Here is a 20,249-nt window from a genome sequence, read left to right on the forward strand (position 1 = left end):
ACCTAACCACTTTATGATGTAGTGAATGCGAAAGCATAGGCTTCCAATTTCCGAATGTGTCCGCCGATTTCGCACTGCTTGCGCGCCAAGTGTTGGAGCAGCGCAGTGCAATCGGCGTGTACGCCGTACAATGCCATTACTTACGTCCGGCCGCACACAATCTCAGGTGCCTCGAAAAGTTCCGCCAATCCTTTCTCTCTTTGTGTTACTATGAATTAGTACCTTGGCCAACCGCTCTTGTTGCATGACGTCACGCCGCTGTAAGGCTGAGCCTTACGACGTACCAGGCTACATCCAATTCAGTGTGCGTCACGATGAAATACCGGTTGACGAAGTTATTGTTCAACAGGGTTTGTAGCTGGGCAAGTTGGTACATAATTTAACGAAACAGCGCGATGCACGGGACAAAGGGAAGAGAAGACGACAAAAGCGCCGACTAACAACTTCAAAGCGCAACGTATATAGGCGTACCGTCAGGCCTAACGTTCTCACTATTCGGGCTCTATTTGAATTTGGCTCTAATTGCAGGTTTCAGCGTCTGGCTTACGATGGCACTATTCACGTCAAGTCGGCACATGCCCTCTTTCTTATCACAAGGCAAAGAGGACATTTGGCAGGCCTGATTGCTACTTCTGTGGTTAGCACGCTCCAATTACTCGCGTAGGCATCCATACACGTTTATAAAACTTGTTCCTAAATCGAAAGCTAAATATAGTTCTCCAATCAACCTTGATTCAGCCGAAGTCATGAAGCTGCGGTGATGTAGGGTATGCGTTCTCGTCTACCATGTTTTTTTTTTGTTCAGCTCAGTTTGTAGTTACATCTTTTGCTGCGTCGGCCATGTTTGTCTTCCATCTCTTGGTTACGCCAGAGCAAGCCCGGTACAAAGGCCACGGAAGAACTTTTCAACCAAGTATGTTTCTGCTCCTTTGAGATAGACTAGGGAAAAATTCTGAAGTAAGCGTTTAACCATTTGTGGTAGTAACATTTCCCCGCAAAATACCGTTTAATTCCGGGCGGTGTGCCTGAGAGATCCGTAGGGATAGATAAAAATATAATTATTCCTTTCTTTCTAAATTTATTCGTAAATGTTTGAGCCGTCCTGTCTTCATGAGCCCATACACGTCACGGCAGGAAGGCCCTCCAAATTTCAAACGAATATCCAGTGGAATGAGCTTCGCGCGAAATCTTCAGTTGTTGCAAACCTTGGTTGTATTTATTTATTTATTTTTTTATTTATTTATTTATTTATTTATTTGTTTGTTTGTTTATTTATTTATTTATTTATTTATTTATTTATTTATTTATTTATTTATTTATTTATTTATTTATTTATTTATTTATTTATTTATTTATTTGTTTGTTTATTTATTTATTTATTTATTTATTTATTTATTTATTTATTTATTTATTTCTGTAACGAGGAATATCAGCCCACGCCATGAAACAGGCGGTAAAACCCATCGAATCGCTACCCGACCATGCGGGTACGTTCTGCATTGGTGTCCGAAGAAGAAGCACCAGTGAAGACAATATGCGCGGAGCAGAGCTTGCTCAAACCTGTGGTCAGCATTTCTGCGTGGGCGCCCTCAGTATGAATAATCCCTACGTCAATCGACTACCGGAGCATCGACGATTTCCCTCACAATTTATTTTAACAGCAGATCTGATTAGGGTGACACAAATCCGCCAGGCGGGCACAGAAAACCTCGAGCTCACGTGAGCGCGTGTCCCGCGGCGATTGCCCGGCCCTCCGGGCTCGAAACGCAGTACACTACTTTCGCGTAGATCCGACAGCCGGCAGCTATTTTGTGTCTATGGCCAGGGGGAAGAGGTTTATGTGTCCAATGGCGGCTGACTTTGACGGACGGAATAGGTCCGGGCACCGCTTGGCAACAACGACAGCTGTGTTTACTTTTCGGGGACTTCGAGACAGCGCGCCAGTGGGACAGGGTCAGGCTCGGTTACGCCAGCGTAGCTTATTTAGTTACTCGAGGTTACAGCCACTAAATAAGCTACGCTTTACTATTGCCTTTAGGTTACCCGATCCCACTTTCATTCTTTCCTAGCGGGGAGCGAAGCAGGCGTTTATTCTCTACCCCGAGACCACGAACGTCATTTACGCGCTCTCCAGACAACTACATTCCCGCATTCTATCTGGCTGCACCTTTTGAACCACCAGACCTCCCCTCTCTGTCGATTTCGCGGAGAACCCTGCACGATTCGGCATATGGTCGGTACGTGTGACCAATCACCACTAATTCCCAGCAACCTGCAAGTTTCTGCTGCCTAAATCTGGGATAGCGCCTTGGAGAGCACCGGCCTTAACGCCCAGCTTCGTCTGGCGCAAAGGGCTGTCGATGCCGCCCGCGCTCAAGTCATCTTGGACAAAGCACGCCTCCATGAAGCTTCAGTATAAGCCCATCTCTCGATTTTAAAAACGTTTATTCGATCTCCCTCTCTACACCTTCCGGCTGGTTGAATCACCCCATTACCGAGCAGCCTGGCATCGCTACTCTGTATGGGGCACGGGGCTTAAAAACTCGCTCGCAGCGTGCCATACAGACACACTGCGCTCCGAAAATCACGATTGTTCGAAGAATGCGCGCACGCGGTGACAAGCGGGCCGCGAGCGCTCCATGCCAAAATACCACCACCCATGGGTGTTCCCGGGTAAAGAAGTGGCACGTGTCGCGGTTCGACCAATGGCCGCTCGAGAAAAGAGTGCCGATATCCTGGAACCTGATCTAGTGGCTCTACCTTGGCGCAGTGGCTTTAGCTAAAAAAATACCGAGCGCTTGCCTCACGACAATTCCGCGGCGTCGTCCAGGCTTGTGTGTGGGCTTACGTAATATGAGAAGCGCCCGTGTTCGTCGTCGTCGTCGTCGTGTAGCGACCCGCGCACCACGGGTCCGCCACGCCAGAGGCGATGACGACTAATCTGTCAAGCCATCATAATCCACACGTGGAGACAGCCACTGTACCAGCTGACGAAGTAGTAGTAGTAGTAGAAAACTTTATTATAAAGGAGTGCGGGTCTACCGCGGTGAGGACCTGTTACAAGAGGACTTGACCCCTCAAGAGAGAAAAGGGAGACGACGACGAAAGGGATAATAACGATTACTACGGAATGCTTTCGTAGTCTTCGCTTTACAGTGCCGTCCAAAACGGTTTTGCACTGCTGGGGTCTGGGTGCTCCGTCTCTCCTGGGATCCGCTATCTGTGTGGGGAGAAGCTATGATTACCCCCAGCTTTATTGTTTCTCCAGCCTTGCACAGCTAGTGCAAGCTGGGCCAATTTTTTTCCTTTGCTGTTTATCTATTGTTACTCACATTGCCTTTTCAACGTGGTGCTGACACGTGTCATCTCCCCAGATATTTCGTGCAACTCTTAATTTTTGTGCTGCTATTACTACCGACAAACTCAAATGAGATTTTGTCGGTAGAAAGTGGCATCTGTCCTGCACTATTTGCCCTTTCCGTTTTTCCTCCACCAGCATTCCAATTCTCTTTTAGCCGCCTCCAACACCTTATAGTTTACCTTCTCTGCAATACCTTTAGCTCATAGCGCTTCAGGTGGGAGAATATTTCGCTCATGAGGATTTAGACAGATGTCACGAATTCTAACAAAATGTACCGAATCGTTTCTGTTTCTTTCCTGCAGGCGACTCTTTCCCCATCATTTTGTCAGTACGATTTCCATAAGGGCCGCTTACTTGCTCATCATTCTGGCTTCTCCGCATAACGTGTTTTATAAGTCGGCTCTTTTGCGCAACCCTACAGCAGCGCAGAAAAGCGAGGCACGCATACGGCAAACACGGAACAGGCACACAAGTAACTTTACTGTCTAGTAAAAGAAAAACATGCACGGTTGTCTTACATGCGTGCCACCCATTGCTATGATTCACAAGCGAAATCTAGGTGTGTAGTTGGTATTACATAATTACGAATGATCGGCACAAACGACCGGACAAACAGCAGAAGGAACACGCCCCACAGCGCTGTGTCTCGCTTTCAATTGTACCGTCTCTTGCGCAAATTATTTGTAATTATTAAGCAACCAGTGAACAAAGCTTTACAGACATAAGAATGTGCTGCAGCAAGCTATGCGGTACCTAGCATAGTATTCTCAAAGTGCACAATCTTCCAGATATGAAGCCACTGCCGTCTCCTCCGTCTAAACGCAGCTTTGACCGCACTTCCGAACAAGGCATTTTGAATGAGCTAAACAACATTGGAAAAACCGATGCGACAACTTTATCTACTTCCTGGAGGCACAACCTGAACATAACAAAACAAAAACAGGTAAGGAAGGTGACATCACCAATAGAGGCAAGTACAAACCGCACAGTCTCTCATTCTTGGTGCCGACACAAACTTTTTACCGCTTGCTGGAAAACGTGATCAACAAAGCACAAGCAATAATTTCACTATACTTGCATGAATATGTGTTCGCGGTGCAATTCCAGGGCTAAATATAACCATATCAGAACTGCCATCGTCTACAAGTGCTCGTTAAGTCAGCGCTTAATGAGCGAATACGGAACGCTCACCAAGACAACGTGCTTCCTCAACAGGCCAAACAAAGGTCATCGTATCTTTTTTCCCACTCTTTCTACTCTTAGCTCGCACAAAATATTATTTAGTGCTGATATTATAACTGAAGTACGACGATTTGTGGTAACATCGCTCTGGCATGCCGACCACGTTACTGATCCGACCCTTCGGCCACCAGTCATATAAAAGAGAAGCACAAACAGATGAACAAACCTAATTGTTGAGCAGTCAACCCTGGGAATGAGCCGTTATTCAAGAATTTCTTAAGGCCGTCCTGCGTGCAGCATCTGGAGCATTACGCTTTACGAAGCCTGGATTAGAACATTGCAACGTAAAAAATGCAGAGGGAAAAGAAAACGGTCTGGAGCAACGTCTACAAGGAGTAGTTACGCAATGTAGCAACAGGCGGCATCGCTAGTACCGCAAAGCCTCGCGTGAAACACATTAAGGCGAACTTGAAACGCACGGTGCGGGCGGCTTCAGTGGGGAAAGAAAGAGCAAGACTCCAGTGGGCGTGCGTGTGGTGGAGGATGAAAACTTTGCTTCACGATATCGCAGCAAAATAAGGTCCAGTATGCACGGATCATGTGTCACTCAATGAGTGCCCGACATCAAGGATCTTTTGCGCTAAAACTTGTCTGTTCTGCAGAGCGCACGGAGGGCATATAATTCCGTGCAGTGGCCTAGATAGAACATATATTCCGAAATAGGCTCCTGCGTAAGCCGCAGTTTGACGGCGTCGGTGGTTCAGTGGTAATGCTCGCCTGCCACGCGGGTGAACCGGGTTCGATTCCAGGCCGACGCAGGTCGCTCTTTTTAGGGGCGAAGCTTCTTAGGACGTGGGTCTGTCCATCCTCGACGTATGTATGTAGCCACCTCTAGTTTAGTTCTTGGATTGTTTACTAGATGGCGTGGCTACCTCTAGTTTAGTTCTTGGATTGTTTACTAGATGGCGGTACTTGTATATGATGAAAAGATGCGCTTGGATTGTTTACTAGATGGCGTGGCTACCTCTAGTTTAGTTCTTGGATTGTTTACTAGATGGCGGGGAGCGTTGTAATAAAATCCGTTCGCTGTTGGCGCGCGTGGCGCGCGCTCGGAGTCGCCCGATGGATAAGGCTGCAGATGTGCGAGCCCGCGAGGCAGAAGCGCTCCGTGAAGCTGCGCGACGCCGCGGCCAAGATCTTGCCGTACGAGAGCGGGAGGCCGAAGCGTGTCGTCTGGCTGCGCGACGACGCCGCCAAGATCCCAGCGTTCGAGAACGAGAAGCCCAAGCGTCACGGCAACGGCGCGAGGACCCTGCCGTACGCGAAGCGGCACGGCTGCGGCGCGAAGAGGATCTCCAAAACGTCAGAGAACGGGAAGCGGCGAGAAAGCGCGCGTATCGGCAGGCAGACCCCGATGCAGTGAGAGCTCGTGAGGCGTCTGCAAAACGCATCAGGCGAGCTCAGCCCCAAGGTGCCGACGCGCGGTTTAAACGAGACTTCCTAGACGTTACGTTCGGACACAGATGTAGTGGGCGAACTTTCACTGAAGAGTCACGGTTTTACCGATGATTTCCCCTTAGGAGCTTCGCCCACTCATCATCATTCACCCCGTGGATATGCTGTGAATTTTTTTGTTCATATGCTCTTCCTGCCAAAGTCGGGGAAGCCCTTACTGCATCACTGTAAAATAGGGGGAGGAGAATGCAAACTGTCTAGCATTTGCTTTTTTGGGTTAACAGATATGTTTATGATGCGCATCATACCCATTACAGGAGATTCGGTCAAATGATTCGTCAAAGTCGTAGGCAGGGTCACACCAGAAGTGACCTAATTAAAAAACACTGGTTTCGAAATCAGACGAGGAACGGTATCCAGTTCTGCTGCTTTTCATCGGCGTCGGTGGTTCAGTGGTAGAATACTCGCCTGCCACGCGGGTGGCCCGGGTTCGGTTCCCGGCCGACGCAGCAATCTTTTCTCAAACTAGCCGCACACATGATCCGTGTAGTCCTATATAATACATCCGTATAGGGTTCCATTTGGTTAAAGGAACCGGTTTTCTTTCGCGGTTGCTCCCTTAAGCTTTTGGGCAGGTGTTCTCAAAAATACTGCAGTTGTCCCTTAGCCTAAGATGGTGCAATGAAAGATGATTTCGGTAAGAAGAAAGCGTGGAAAAAACAAAACCATCTATTGAAAAAAATTGCATAATTCAGGCTTCATTTCACGTGCGATATGTTATATACATGGTTGGGTGGCAAACGTTTTCATTAATAGCCTTTAAGAAAACAGATTTAGCGGATATCACATCCGCGGAAGAAACGATTTTCTTGGCTATGGTAATATTAAAATTAGGGTATTTGCCTCCGCAAAGAAAATTCGATGTTGTAACCATGCGATTTTTTGAAGGTGTTGTGGGAAGTTCCCCGGCGAAGAGGAATTAATGTTGTCGCTCTAAGTTCTTATATTTCTCTGAAATGTTGTATCCCAAGAAGTCTACACATAAGCAACAGTTCAGGGTGGATGTCTTTTTCAACTACCGTACCTAGTTAGTATCGCGATATCCTCAACCGGTAGATGTTGTGACCTGTATTGGCGCGTACAGTGTCTCTTCCTTACATTTGGCTATCAGCAGTTTTACGCAGAGGGTGTTAGCAGTTTTTCGTGTCTTTGTTGCAGCCTCCCTGTCAGTGCCTTAAGGGTAACTTTGATATCGTATGGGCATTCATCCTGGTAAGGTAAATTCAACTGTTAACTATGAATTGAAGAGCAGGGAACATGGCTCTTTTTGTCGGCGACTTCGTTATCCTTAATGTCACAATGTTCAGGGACACTAAAGCCAAAGATTACCTGTTAACGTGTTAAAGCTTCCTACACAGCTTACAGCAAGAGGGTTAAATACGGCGTTTCCAATAACCTTGTCCCATGTCAGAGATCGGGCAAGCGAGTTTGTGAAAACAGCCGGCTTGTTCGTTATGCCTTGCACAAGCAGTGCAGCGTTCGTGGGGCATCTGATTGTCGCAATAGGAAAACGTCATGTTCTTTGTTTCTTTGTTTTTCGAATAAATAGGCAAACTAGCGTACGGTGCACACGGTGTGGTCGAGGCGGGCTTCAGAGTGTGTGTGTCTAGCACTCAACGCTGTTGTATTGCTGTTCGAAAACGGAAAGGTATTCATGACTTCTTTAAACAGCGGTTTATTTCAATTTCGGTTTCTTTAAAACAAACATCGCAGCAAACATTGACGTCGACCCTCGGAGTGATTATGTCTGCGAAAATCGCTCTGTGTGGCTCTGAAACCGTCATATCTGAACTTTTCGCTCCAGAGATAAGAGTTAAATACCAAACATTAAGGTTTATATCGAAAGAACACGAATAGGAAAAACTGACGAGATGCTTAGCTACCTCTGCTTAGCTCACTAAAAAGTGTTTGTAAAGGCCTAGGTTTTTTCAGAGTTTTGTTTTGTGATGAATTTGGAGGTACGGCCATTAAACAACATAAAGAGTGGAGACATGATTCGAGCAATGAATACCAGTAGGCAACAAGGGCAGAGTCTTTACTGATACATAATGGAAATATGGAAAACTAATACATAATGGAAATATGGCCGAAACGAAGTTTTATTTGCTGTTAGCTCAACTACTTCCGACAGGTACTTCCGACAGTCGCCGTATTAATTACTACATCATGCAAGATTACTTTAAAGATTGCATTGCTTCTGAAAATTGCTTGACGTGTGGGATGAAAGGTCGCTTTCATAAAACAAAGATCTTAGAAATTGTGCTCCCCTGGCATGCTATTCCCACTGGAAGCCCTTAAACAGATAGTAAAAAGGGGAGTGTCATGTGCAATTCTTTCTGAATATCGAACTACTAATATAAACTTTCCACTCACCATTCAAGTAACCAAACCAAAAAGCAATAAAGAGCTTAAGAAAGAAGGCTCCATATGCACTCAAGCAAAATATAAATACACATTTTATGACCGGATAGTGATTTATCATAAAAATGTATGAATATTGATCATGCGACATGCAGGAATTTTCTGAGGACTTCATTAGAAGTTGTAATCTTTTGAAGAAAAAATATGAAAACTCGCAGTCACGATATATTCCTATTTTTACTTTTACGTTGTATGCATGCGTGACAATGATGCGGCCAACTGTTTGTACTACAATACCGCCCTGTCTGTATGTATACAGTCACTTGTTTTCAGCTAGAAGTTGTGGCCTCGAAAAAAATCGTTGAAGATGAACACAAATAATTTTTATATTTGATCACTGGTTTTCAAGGAACGGTATTCATGCACTGAATATCTCGTAGGCATTACAATCACAACCAGTTTTCTATTACAATTTACTGCTTGCCCACCTTCTAGGGATAATGTGTAGCATCTTCAATGCGGGCGCCTGACAAAATGAAAGAACGCGTCGCGTCCCTATTAACGTACCGACTGGTAAGGACTGGAAGTGGAGCCAAGTTGTTTTCGCGTGTTATCCCCTTCTCAGTTGTTCAATGTATTACATAATAGCGCCTCAGATTCGCGTTAAAAATATCGCAATTCTCTCAGCCTCGAGGCCACGGCATTTGTTTCAGTTGTGTCATGACACTGATACAATAAATAAATAATAACAAATTGTATTCCTGCAGAAGGAAATATTTATAACGACTTGGAGATGTTTTTGGTGTCGATGTGCCGGCATATAGGTATAAAAATAAAAGACGCAGTGAAACATCCCCCTCGCGAGGGGCACGATCAAATGCAGAGCATTTCCGGGGCCGCACGACGTTAAGTAGTTTGCGTTACGTTAATGTTGTTGCACTTGTGGCAACTGCTGACGAGAGAGCGCTCGTCAGCAGTAATTTGAATGAGTCAACGATATAAGGCGCGTTCGTAGCGTGCCATTATGTGTCGGCTTCGTGGCGCAGTGGGTAGAGCACCATGTACATTACGTTCCGCCCGCAGGGTCGAGGGATCAAAACCGGGCGCCGGATAGTATTTTTTTATATAGTAGGGAGGGGTGCGGTGCGGACTACGGACGTCAACGCGGGTGACATCGTGAGTTACTGAAATGCTCTGCATTAAAAAAAAATTAGCTCCAATCTAGGCTGTGAAGGTGGTTGGAAAGCAAAGCTGTAAACGACATCCACAACATTTGCCCATGCGATGTCACTTGAATTCACTCACATGGCTCTACAAAGAGTGAAACCAGAGATTCTGCCCGCCGTTACCTAGAATTCGCAGGGGCGGCGTCCCGAAAGCAGAAGCGTCGGTCACGGCCGGGCTAGAGCGGCGGACGCCACCGATGTAGCCCGGGCGCACGTCGGCAGAAAGAAAACGGTGAGGAGCGTCATGCGAAGGGTGAGGCAGCGGAACCTAGCCATCCCGATGTGCTAGCTCGGGGCTATATCACCGTGCGACACAAGCGCGGACACCGAAACAATTCGGCAAGTGAGCTTGTAGTGATTCCCATTTGTACCGATTTAAAGTGGTTAGTTTAGTAAATTTGAGAAGTGCTAGAAAGCTAAGGGAACTCTTACAATGGCTATTTATCAGAAACAGTTGCTACTTTCGCCTTTCGTAATACCTGTTAAAACACACCCGAATTGGTATTCACCAATTTAGAAGACTGAGTCCCATTCGTGGCAAGCAGTGCGCAAAAGGTAGTGTTTCTATAGCGGCCAGATGTCTGTATGTAGTCTCTAGATTTTGTTTTCCCGCCCTGAAAACCAATCTTTAACGTATCTTTGCCGTACGACCACTTCATTCCGTCATGTCCGGGTTACCCAGCAGGTGCTGTCGAACAATTTAATCAAGCCTTGCGAAGGACGCACGCAAAAAAAATTAGCCCCAATCTAGGCTGTGAAGGTGGTTGGAAAGCAAAGCTGTAAACGACATCCACAACATTTGCCCATGCGAAGGCTAAACAGGCCTAAAACAACCGTCACTAAAGCAGACGACAAAGCCGGGTAGCGCCGATACGCCTGCCGGCGTGAGCGCGTGGGGAACGCTGGGTAATTCGTCGCGCCACCTACACTGTGCTCTGTGAGGGAAAACCGCCCTCCCCGTCCGCAGCCGCGTAGGGAGTTTCTTTTCCCGCACGCCACGAAAGAAGCGCTGGCTGGTAGAGGTAGAAAGCTTTGCTATAAAAATGTCCCCGACCACGACATGAAAAGTATTGTTAGGATTGCGTCCCGCACAAAAGTAATAAAGCAGAGTAAGGAAAGGCTGAAACGAACAAAACAATTCCAGCCTTCCTGCACTTATATTGGCGAAAAGCACCCAAAAGCTGCGTGTATGAGCAATAAAGATAGCAACTGACCTTTGCAGTTGGTCAACAACTTCCGCGTAAATTCGTGGCATGCAATTTTCCGGAATCGGCGCTTTTTGTGAAATAACCGTAAATTAGGGAGTTCAGTGCAGCAGGAAACAGTTTAGCCCCCGAACCCGTACAAACGCCTGTGACCTAGATATCAGCTTAGAAAAACACGTTCTGTGCGAGGTTCCGTTAGCCTTCAGCCCGTCGGCTTCATCCGTTAAATGTTTCTTCTTTAAACTTCATATCGGCACGCTTCCGGTAAAACACTGGCTGCAGGAAAAAGGACTATATGTACACCCACGGGCACTTAACTGTCGATTATGCAAAAAGCTGGAAACAAATGAGCACATCTTCCTGGACTGTTGGGTTGCGGTGTTTTACTGGGACATCCTCCAAGGAACCCTGAAAAAAGACTGACCATTAACGCCTTATGGCATTCGCTTTTTGCCCGTAAACAATTACGGAGGCGTGCCCTATGATATGTTCATGGGTCTTAGTCTGCATTCTTGTGGAAAACTCGCATGGCAGTTCAAAGTGCCGAAGTAGATGCTCGCACAGTGCGAGAGTATTTCATTGAAAGCGTTGCTTATATAAGAAAAGTGTATAAAGTCATGCCGGAAGAACCTGAGTGGTTACCCATTCTGGATCTTCTAGCGCAGTTCAAGAGGTTTTAAAGGAGCCATGAAGACAAAATACAAGTTGGGTTTATTAGAAAGGCTGCTTAGGCCCGATAACAATGATGCCAATATCATCGCAATCTTGGAACAAATAACGGAGATATTAAAGAAAACGTGTGAAGCCAAGGCGACCCCCTAGCCTATTTCCCGCAACTTTTCTATGACGTCACGGAACCTTGTTTGTGCGATTGGCGGCGGCCTAACTGACCTGTCGCGACGACACATGACTGGACATCTGTAATGGGGCCTCTAGGTCCATTTGACCGCATCACTTGAATGCTAACGTGCAGTTAACGCACTGAAAATTATGTTTTATTGTTGGTCCATATGACGTCATTCTTGCTCATAACACGTCACTGTGGCGCAAAATTTGAAAGTTTTAAAAAACTTTTTGCTTTTTTTCCGTTAAAAAAAACATCTTTTGTGGCTCTAATGGAGCTGAGTGAGATACTGAATCCTAGTTCTTTCAAATTAAATGAAGTTGTATTTTCTCTTCATGGACCCTTTAAGCCACCCCCTTCAGCCGCCTGGTGGCTGGATGAACTATTTTGTGTACTGGGCAGTGCGTTTTGTGTTGTCACCAAACAGGCAATAAAGAAAAAAAAGTCGAAGGTTCAGTGGTAGAAACTCGCCTGCCACGGGGGTGGCCCGGGTTCGATTCCCTGCCGACGCAGCTCAACACATTTTGCTCAAATTTTATTGAGATGAAAGTTACTCTGTAGCTGTAAATACGGAGGAAGGCAGCGAGGACCTCTCTGTGCTCCCTATTTTTGCTTTAAATTGTAAGATAAGTTAATACTTCGTGCCACGCTAAGAGTGTAGTCTGCAGTGCGAACTGGACGCTTTGCAGTTTTTTTTCTTTGTGAATTGCGGCTTCTTTAGTCATTTCTCGCGCCAGTTGTTTTGCATGCCTATATACACAATGGAACTGCTTTAAAAAATGGGGTGCAGTCACAGCCACCACAGGGTATCGCGAGATGTCCACGCATAGCCATGGACATGCTCTGTTCGTGTGCTCTAAGGCGTATATACCGTGACACCTGGCCGTCTGTCCCACATAAGGCCTGCCGCATGACAGCAGCACGTAGTACACGACAATGCGCACACGGCACGGCACGAACGCGTACCGTACCGTGCCGTGCCATGCCGTGCCAGTACTCTTTTTTACGGGGGTACCGTTCACCATTCTACATGACGTGCACAGACCCCCCGGGGCTGTAAAGCCACGCGACATCGCAGCACTGCGCAATTTTTTTCAGGTCGTGGGACAACGTGTGTCTCAAAGCTATCTGGAGAAGTAATTTTTTTCAGGTCGCGGGACAACGTGTGTGTCAAAACTATCTGGTGAAAGCTATGGTGAAATAAAATGCACAAACAAAGGGCAGGATGAATAGAAGAAGGACACTACAGAGGTCCCTTCCTTCTATTCATCCTGTCCTTTGCTTGCCCATTTTATTTGACGTGTGAATGTAAGGAACCCCCACCGTTGTTTTCTTTTTGCAGGTACCTGATCCCTGACCTTCCCCGTCCTACACCGTTCCTGCCCTCTTCTCCTTCCCTAGCAGTGGGTTAGTCTGCCGACCAGTGCCTTGGCTGCCAACTAGGGGTCTTGGAATAAGGAACCACATAACACCTCTGCCACATAACATTTTCTACTACTGCTGCTACTACAACTCACCCGGACTTCATGTGTCGAAAAATAGCACAACCTGGCCATGAGCCCGTGCGAGGGCTACCCTGCCAATGCGAGCGCTCCGTTTGATTTTGAAAATTGAGCCCTAGCATTGCAAGTACGACTTGTTTGAAGCACTCGTTTAACAGGCTCTTACCAATACGTTGTTCATAAGATTGGAATGGGCCGAAACATTTGGCAGCAAAGGTTACAAGCAGACATGTCCAGGGGCCTATTTAATATTCAAACCTAACAAACTTATGCAAGAATCATGTGGCACGTCAGGCGTTACAACAAGGGGTACTAAACGTTCCCAAAACAATGCGAAATTCTCGTTGTAATTCCGTCGGTATACGAAGCAGGAGTAGGTAGTCATAGGTGAACTTAAGAACTTCCGCCATGTCCATCCCCTCTAGGCGATCATACAAAATCTAGTTCATAGTAGTAGTCATAACATTATTTGACGTAAGTTTGATGGTAGGAGTGTGAGTGCCGCCTCCTGAGTCCAGGGGGTCGCGAGCCCGCGCTGCTTACAGGCCTCTAGTCACGAGGGCTTACTGTTGCTCCAGCGATGATTTGTTCAGCGTGGTCTCCCATTGCTCGATGGTAAGGTTTCGTGGAGGGTGGGGTTTATGTGGGCAAGAGAAGGCTAAGTGGTAGGGGGTGAGGGTGAGGACACAGTGTTGGCATAGGTGATTGTAGAGGGAGGGGGATATGTGGGTGAAGATATGTAGTTATAATAGGAGCCGGTTTTCAGTCTGCGCCAGATGTATGCCTCGTAGGTGGATATAAAGAAACAGGTAGCTGAGTGCAGGCACTAACTAGCCTATCCGGACGCCCGTCGCTGCAACTAACGGCTCCATTTGCAGACCTCAAGTAACGTTGCAGTAGCTCTAGGACACCAGAAGTAGAGACCTGCGAGTCGTTTTGTAAGGCGACCGAGCCATAGCTTGCAGTGCTCCCGTTTAAGATAGCCTGCTTAAAAATAACCCCCGTAAAGACGGCTTACTCGTCGCGCCCGAAATAAGTGGATTGTAAGCGTTATGCTACTTACAGCTCCGTATCACTGTTCACAGCTTTCGAGATACGACGCATGAGGCAGCCAAGGCCTTCGTTTGTAACTCGAGTAGGCCAGCTCGGATAAGTATTATGAAGTTTGCGCAGCTTTTGTTTCTGTTATGAGCTTTTAAATGGGCTGAGCATTCTCACAAAGCTTCTCAGTTGGCATACTAAATACTCTTTAGTATGCATACTAAATATCCTTTTTTTTTCCGCTCTCCCGAGGGGAATAACAACGAACCAATTGTGTTTGTTCTTTCCCTCGTTATTTATAAATGAAGGGCTGATAAATGCTTCCGCTTTTTCCTTCGTGAATGAAAGCGCTGTAGCAGCTTAGTTATCGCCAACACAAGACGGGACCCAGTGACGGGCTCACCGCAACAGACGCTTTTATTAATCTTTAAGTTTGTAGCTATTAATTACCATAAAGGCAATATTCAGCGACTTCACTCCTGCAACTTCAAAGGAAAGCCGGTCAATTACGGATACGTAACCTGTAGAACCTCACATCAGCACAAAAAGCATGCCGGAACTTTGAAGTACTCGAGAAAGAATGAACAATTATTGGTAGGAGTTTTTAATGTACGTTACGTGTGCAGAGCAGTAACAGCTCGGGTATTTCAAGGCCACCTAATTTAGAGACTGGACGCACGTATTGACTAGAGAGTTTTGGATGTTAGAGGAGTTTAAGAGGGTTTCGAGGAGAATAAATTTGGTGTAAAGAATTAACCTCACCTGAGAACTGCTTTTGAACCCTTCATTGTCATGTCTCTAGCATCCCGGCCGCGGCGGCCGCTTTTCTGATGGAGGCGAAAAGCGAAAACGCCCGTTCGTGCGAGATTTCGGCGCATGTCAAAGATCCCCAGGTTGTCAAAATTAATCTGGAGCCCTCCACTACGGCGCGCCTCATCGCCTGCGTTGCGTCGGCTCGTTAAACCCCACCATGAATCAATCAATTTCTCTAGCCTACTCCCCGAATGACGTTAAAGGAGAGGAAGCGAGCTCCTTGGGTCAGAAAACCAGCTAGAGCAGGATATATCATAGTTCGAATAAAGAAAAGAAATGGACTTGGCCTGGCCACGTAGTCTGTCGAAATGACAACCGGAGGACTACCAAGGTGACATAGTGGATACCGAGAGGGGCCTAGAAAAAGGGGAAGGCCAATGGCTAATGGTACATTTTAGCGTCGAAAAATACCACGGCAGACGGGACTGAGGTCGTCTGTTCCGTTCTTAGGGCCGCCTGCCACGCCGTTTTTAAACGCTAAATAAGCGATTTCGGATGCAAAGAATGGACTCGAGCGGCGCGGGAGAGGAGCGGTTGGAGGTCGATGGGAGAGGCCTGATTGATTGATTGATTGTAGGGTTTAACGCGCCGACGCAACGCAGGCGATGAGGCGCGCCGTAGTGGAGGGCTCCGGATTAATTTCGACCACCTGGGGATCTTTAACGTGCGCCGAAATCTCGAACACACGGGCGTTTTTGCTTTTCGCCTCCGTCAGAAAAGCGGCCGCCGCGGCCGGGAATCGAACCCGCGACCTCGTGCTCAGCAGCGCAACGCCTTAGCCACTGAGCCACCACGGCGGGTAATGGGAGAGGCCTTCGTCCTGCAGTGGACCTGAGTAGGCTAGCGACGACGACGATGATGATGATAATGATGATAATGCAGTGAATAAGGCATTATCACCGCGGGATAGCTACAATAAAGTATGCACGCCTGCCTCGTACGTCCTTTACAGTTATACAAATGTTAAACAAATGTCATGCAATACAAAATTCAAACACCAGGCCCGCTAACCACTTTGAAATACGAAATAATTTTTCGAAAAGAAAACGAGATTTAAAAAAAAAACGCGAACACCAACAATTACCCTGTTGCTTTCTGAGTTAAAAAACGAAGATTTACGTTTTCCAAATCCTGAAAATTCTTTGCTTCATCGACTTGTTCCCCACGGCAAATAGCCACAATAATATTTAAAAAATAACAAAATAATAAATTTTCATGTGAATTAAAAGTCGGAACAGGGCTCAATGTCTCCTCTCACTAGAAAAAAGACTATAAAACCGTTTGCTCTTAAAGATTGTCTCCTGAAATATTTCCGTCAAGTGTGGTCCCGTTCCACCCCGTTTCGCCACATTCATATCTCTTTACTGATGTTCTCCCTTCGAACATTCCAGAAGATTTACTTAAGGAGCGCGTGATATTATGAAGCTTCATGAACCTCGGGGGGGAAACAGTAGGGAGTCGTACCTTGACAGGGGCGCGTGACCTACATTTATACGGCCGTTAAGGAATTGCCTGTATCGCTTCGTCTGCTTACAGAGCTGGCGTCGGTGGTTCAGTGGTAGAATACTCGCCTGCCACGCGGGTGGCCCGGGTTCGATTCCCGGCCGACGCACGTTTTTTTTTTATTTGACTCGAGTATATCCATCAGCTTCACCTGATTTGGATGTGTGAAAATTCTTTATGTCATCGGATATCGTTCTTTCTGCTGTAATAACTCTGAGAATGAGTGAGACCTGGATTAAACTGCAGCAGGGTTTGTAGTTGGGCAAGTTGGTACATAACTTTAACAAAACAGCGCGAAGCACGGGACAAAGGGAAGATGAAGACAAAACAAGCGCTTCTCTGGGAAAACGCCTTTCTTCTCTGGGAAAACTTCAAGCAAGAGGTCAAAATTAACGCGATAGAAAGGGCTAGTATATTGCATCAGAAGGAAAAGGAAAAAGAAAAACAGTTGCAAGGCCAACTCCAGTTTCTTGTAAGCATGGAAGCGCAGAACCCGGGCAAGTGTAAAGACGGCATAAGGCAAGTTAAAAGAGAACTAGAACTTCTGGACGCAGAAAGATACAGAGGGGCCATGATACGAGCACGCACTGAACGATTATGGCTTGGCGAAAGGCCCACGAAACGCTCGTTGGGAGAGGAAAAAAGATACGCCAAGCGCAACGAAATAACAGCGATAAGCTACCGTGGCGAGATAGTACATGAAGGGGAGAAGATAGAACAAGCCTTTTATGAACACTATCGGGATTTTCTGGGACAGGCGCACAGTACCGAAGAGGGTTTTGCAACTAACTTTCTTCCGCTGATGCCAAAGTTAGACGCGGAAATCAAAGCCAACCTGGAAGCCCCCAACAGCCTTTCGGAAATTGAATGTGCTATTGATGAGTTGACCCAGGGGAAATCGCCCGGACCCGACGGTTTAGGAGCTTGTTTTTATAAAGCTTTTAAATGCGAAGTAGCAATGGCCCTATATGGAGTAGTTAAGAAAGCATACGAAATAAAACAGCTGCCCACGTCTTTCAAGAAATCTCACGTTGTCTTGATTCCCAAATCAGAAGAGACCACTGCACTATTATCAGTCACGGCTTACCGCCCCATTAGTCTCACAAACGTGGACTACAAAATTTTAATGAAAGTATTAGGAAAGAGATTACAGACCGTTATAAAATACATTGTAGGTTCACATCAAACGTGTGGGATTAAGGGGAGATCAATTACGACCAACATCCATGTCTTAAGAAGCATTTTAGAATGTGTAGACGCATTAGGGGGGAAGGCCGCTATTTTGCAATTGGATTTAGAAAAGGCTTTCGACCGGGTATCCCATGAGATACTCTTCGATATTTTGTGGCATGTCAATGTAGGATCTGTCCTCTTAGAAGGGGTGAAAATGAGCTACTCAATGTGTGAGGCCAGTTTAATTGTAAACAAGAATGTAACTGCCAGTTTTCCGATACGATGCTCCGTCAAGCAAGGCTGTCCCCTGGCGCCCCTGCTTTTCGCAATCTACCTCGAACCCTTCTGTTTAAAAATCATCCACAATAATGCAATTCACGGTTTTAAGCTGCACGAAAGTGAAGTAAAAATCCTCACGTATGCGGATGACATCGCGGTTATCTGTGCTGACACAGAAAGTATAAACGCGGCTGTTAAGGACGCAACAACGTTCTGCAAAACCACTGGCAGTGCGATAAACTGGAACAAATGTATCGGGTTTTGGCATGGAAAGTGGGGTTCTAAGCCGAATTTATTTGGAAACATTCAGTGGACCGACACGCCAGTGAAATACCTAGGCGTACCACTCGAGCACTACCAAGACACGGCACAATACTGGGCGGAAGAAATTCAATGTGTCAAAGACAAAACGTCCAAGTGGGGCGGACATGACCTGTCGATATTTTCGCGAGCTACCGTTTGTAATTTATTTCTTGTGGCAAAGATCTGGTACGTCCTGCAGGCCTTATGTATGTCGCGTGTAAGCGTACAAAAACTACACCGAGTGTTTGCTGTCTTTGTTTGGGGCTCTATGTGGGAACGGACGAGCCGCACAAACTTGTTTCGCTCAGTTAGGACTGGCGGGGTTGGTCTCACTCATCTTTTCTTGAGACAAGTCGTCTCAAGGTTTATTTTCTTGAGAGATCAACGTGACCATTTTCTGCGTACAGTGTTGCAAGTGCGACTTCGAGATGCCTTGCCGGACTTTGTCGTGTCGGCGGATCACACAAGAGGAGCAAGTGTGCGAGGATTCCTGCGGGAGGTGGTCTGGGCTTTTAATTTTCTAAAAGTACGGTTCTCGAAGGACTATTTGACGGCTGTAACACGTAAGAAATTGTACAAAGACTTGGTCGATATTACAATGCCGACGCCTATGTACCGATCAATGTACTCTTCAGGGTCCGGCAAAGACGTATTGAAAAGAGTCAAGGCTATGCCAGTACGGTCATCGGTAAAAACGTTCTTTTTTCAGCTCCACACTAACACATTAACTGTGATGCCTTGGCTGGAAGAAAAAGGTTTTTTGTCCCTTCAGGTATTAACTGTCGCGTGTGTAGAAAACCGGAGACGGTGGAGCACATTTTTTTAGATTGTGAAGATGCTGTATTTCACTGGGACATTCTCCAGCGCACTTTAAAAAAGTCCCTACCTGTCACGCCTTACGGCATACGATTCTTGCCGACTGACAACGCTGAAGGGGTGCCATATGACATGTTTATGGCTTTAAGCCTGCATAGTGTGTGGAAGACTCGAATGGCTGTAAGGCATGCAGACCCCAATGCACGCCCTGCGAGAGAGTACTTTATTGAGAGCATTGTATTTGTTAGAGATGTATATAAAGCCCAGACCGAACAACCTGAATGGTTATGGGCCCTAGAAGCCTTGGTGAATCTCAAGAGATTTTAACCCGCCAGCACTAACGAGCCGTGGGCTGGCAATTTAGCATTGTAATGTAGTGAATACTGTGTTGTGTGGCTTCTGTTATGGTTTGAGTTGAAACCCGGCAATAAAGAAAAAAAAAGAAAAAAAAAGCGTCGGTGGTTCAGGGGTAGAATACTCGCCTGCCACGCGGGTGGCCCGGGTTCGATTCCCGGCCGACGCAGGGCGCTCTTTTTTGTTCATACGCCCTTCCTGCCAAAGTCGGGGAAGCACTTACTGCATCGCTGTAACAGAGGGGGAAGAAAATGCAAACTATGTGGCATTTGCTTTTTGGATTAACAGGTATGCTTATGATGTGTATCTTACCCATTACGGCATATTCGGTCAAATGATTCGTCAAAGTCGCAGGCAGCAGGCAGTGACCAAGAGTTCGGTCACACCAGAAGTGACCTAATTAAAGAAACTCGTTTTGAAATCAGACGAGGAACGGTTTCCAGTTTTGCTGCCTTGCATCGGCGTCGGTGGTTCAGGGGTAGAATACTCGCCTGCCACGCGGGTGGCCCGGGTTCGATTCCCGGCCGACGCAGGGCGCTCTTTTTTGTTCATACGCCCTTCCTGCCAAAGTCGGGGAAGCACTTACTGCATCGCTGTAACAGAGGGGGAAGAAAATGCAAACTATGTGGCATTTGCTTTTTGGATTAACAGGTATGCTTATGATGTGTATCTTACCCATTACGGCATATTCGGTCAAATGATTCGTCAAAGTCGCAGGCAGCAGGCAGTGACCAAGAGTTCGGTCACACCAGAAGTGACCTAATTAAAGAA

The 20,249-nt window shown here is 46.5% G+C and overlaps 4 non-coding genes across 4 annotated transcripts; all 4 read left to right on the forward strand.

Moving 5' to 3' along the window:
• The first annotated feature begins 6,436 nt into the window (after nt 1-6,436).
• Trnag-gcc (transfer RNA glycine (anticodon GCC)) lies at nt 6,437-6,507 on the forward strand. Its single transcript has one exon. It is a non-coding gene; the product is annotated as a tRNA-Gly (tRNA).
• Nucleotides 6,508-16,591: 10,084 nt separating this feature from the next.
• Nucleotides 16,592-16,662, forward strand: Trnag-gcc (transfer RNA glycine (anticodon GCC)). Its single transcript has one exon. It is a non-coding gene; the product is annotated as a tRNA-Gly (tRNA).
• Nucleotides 16,663-19,576: 2,914 nt separating this feature from the next.
• On the forward strand, nt 19,577-19,647 carry Trnag-gcc (transfer RNA glycine (anticodon GCC)). The gene has a single exon. It is a non-coding gene; the product is annotated as a tRNA-Gly (tRNA).
• A 292-nt stretch (nt 19,648-19,939) lies between these two features.
• Nucleotides 19,940-20,010, forward strand: Trnag-gcc (transfer RNA glycine (anticodon GCC)). Its single transcript has one exon. It is a non-coding gene; the product is annotated as a tRNA-Gly (tRNA).
• Nucleotides 20,011-20,249: the final 239 nt, after the last annotated feature.

Source organism: Haemaphysalis longicornis, unplaced genomic scaffold, assembly GCF_048455015.1.
Source record: "Haemaphysalis longicornis isolate Haplotype H1 unplaced genomic scaffold, Haemaphysalis longicornis Haplotype H1 scaffold_3, whole genome shotgun sequence".
Lineage (NCBI taxonomy): Eukaryota > Metazoa > Arthropoda > Arachnida > Ixodida > Ixodidae > Haemaphysalis > Haemaphysalis longicornis.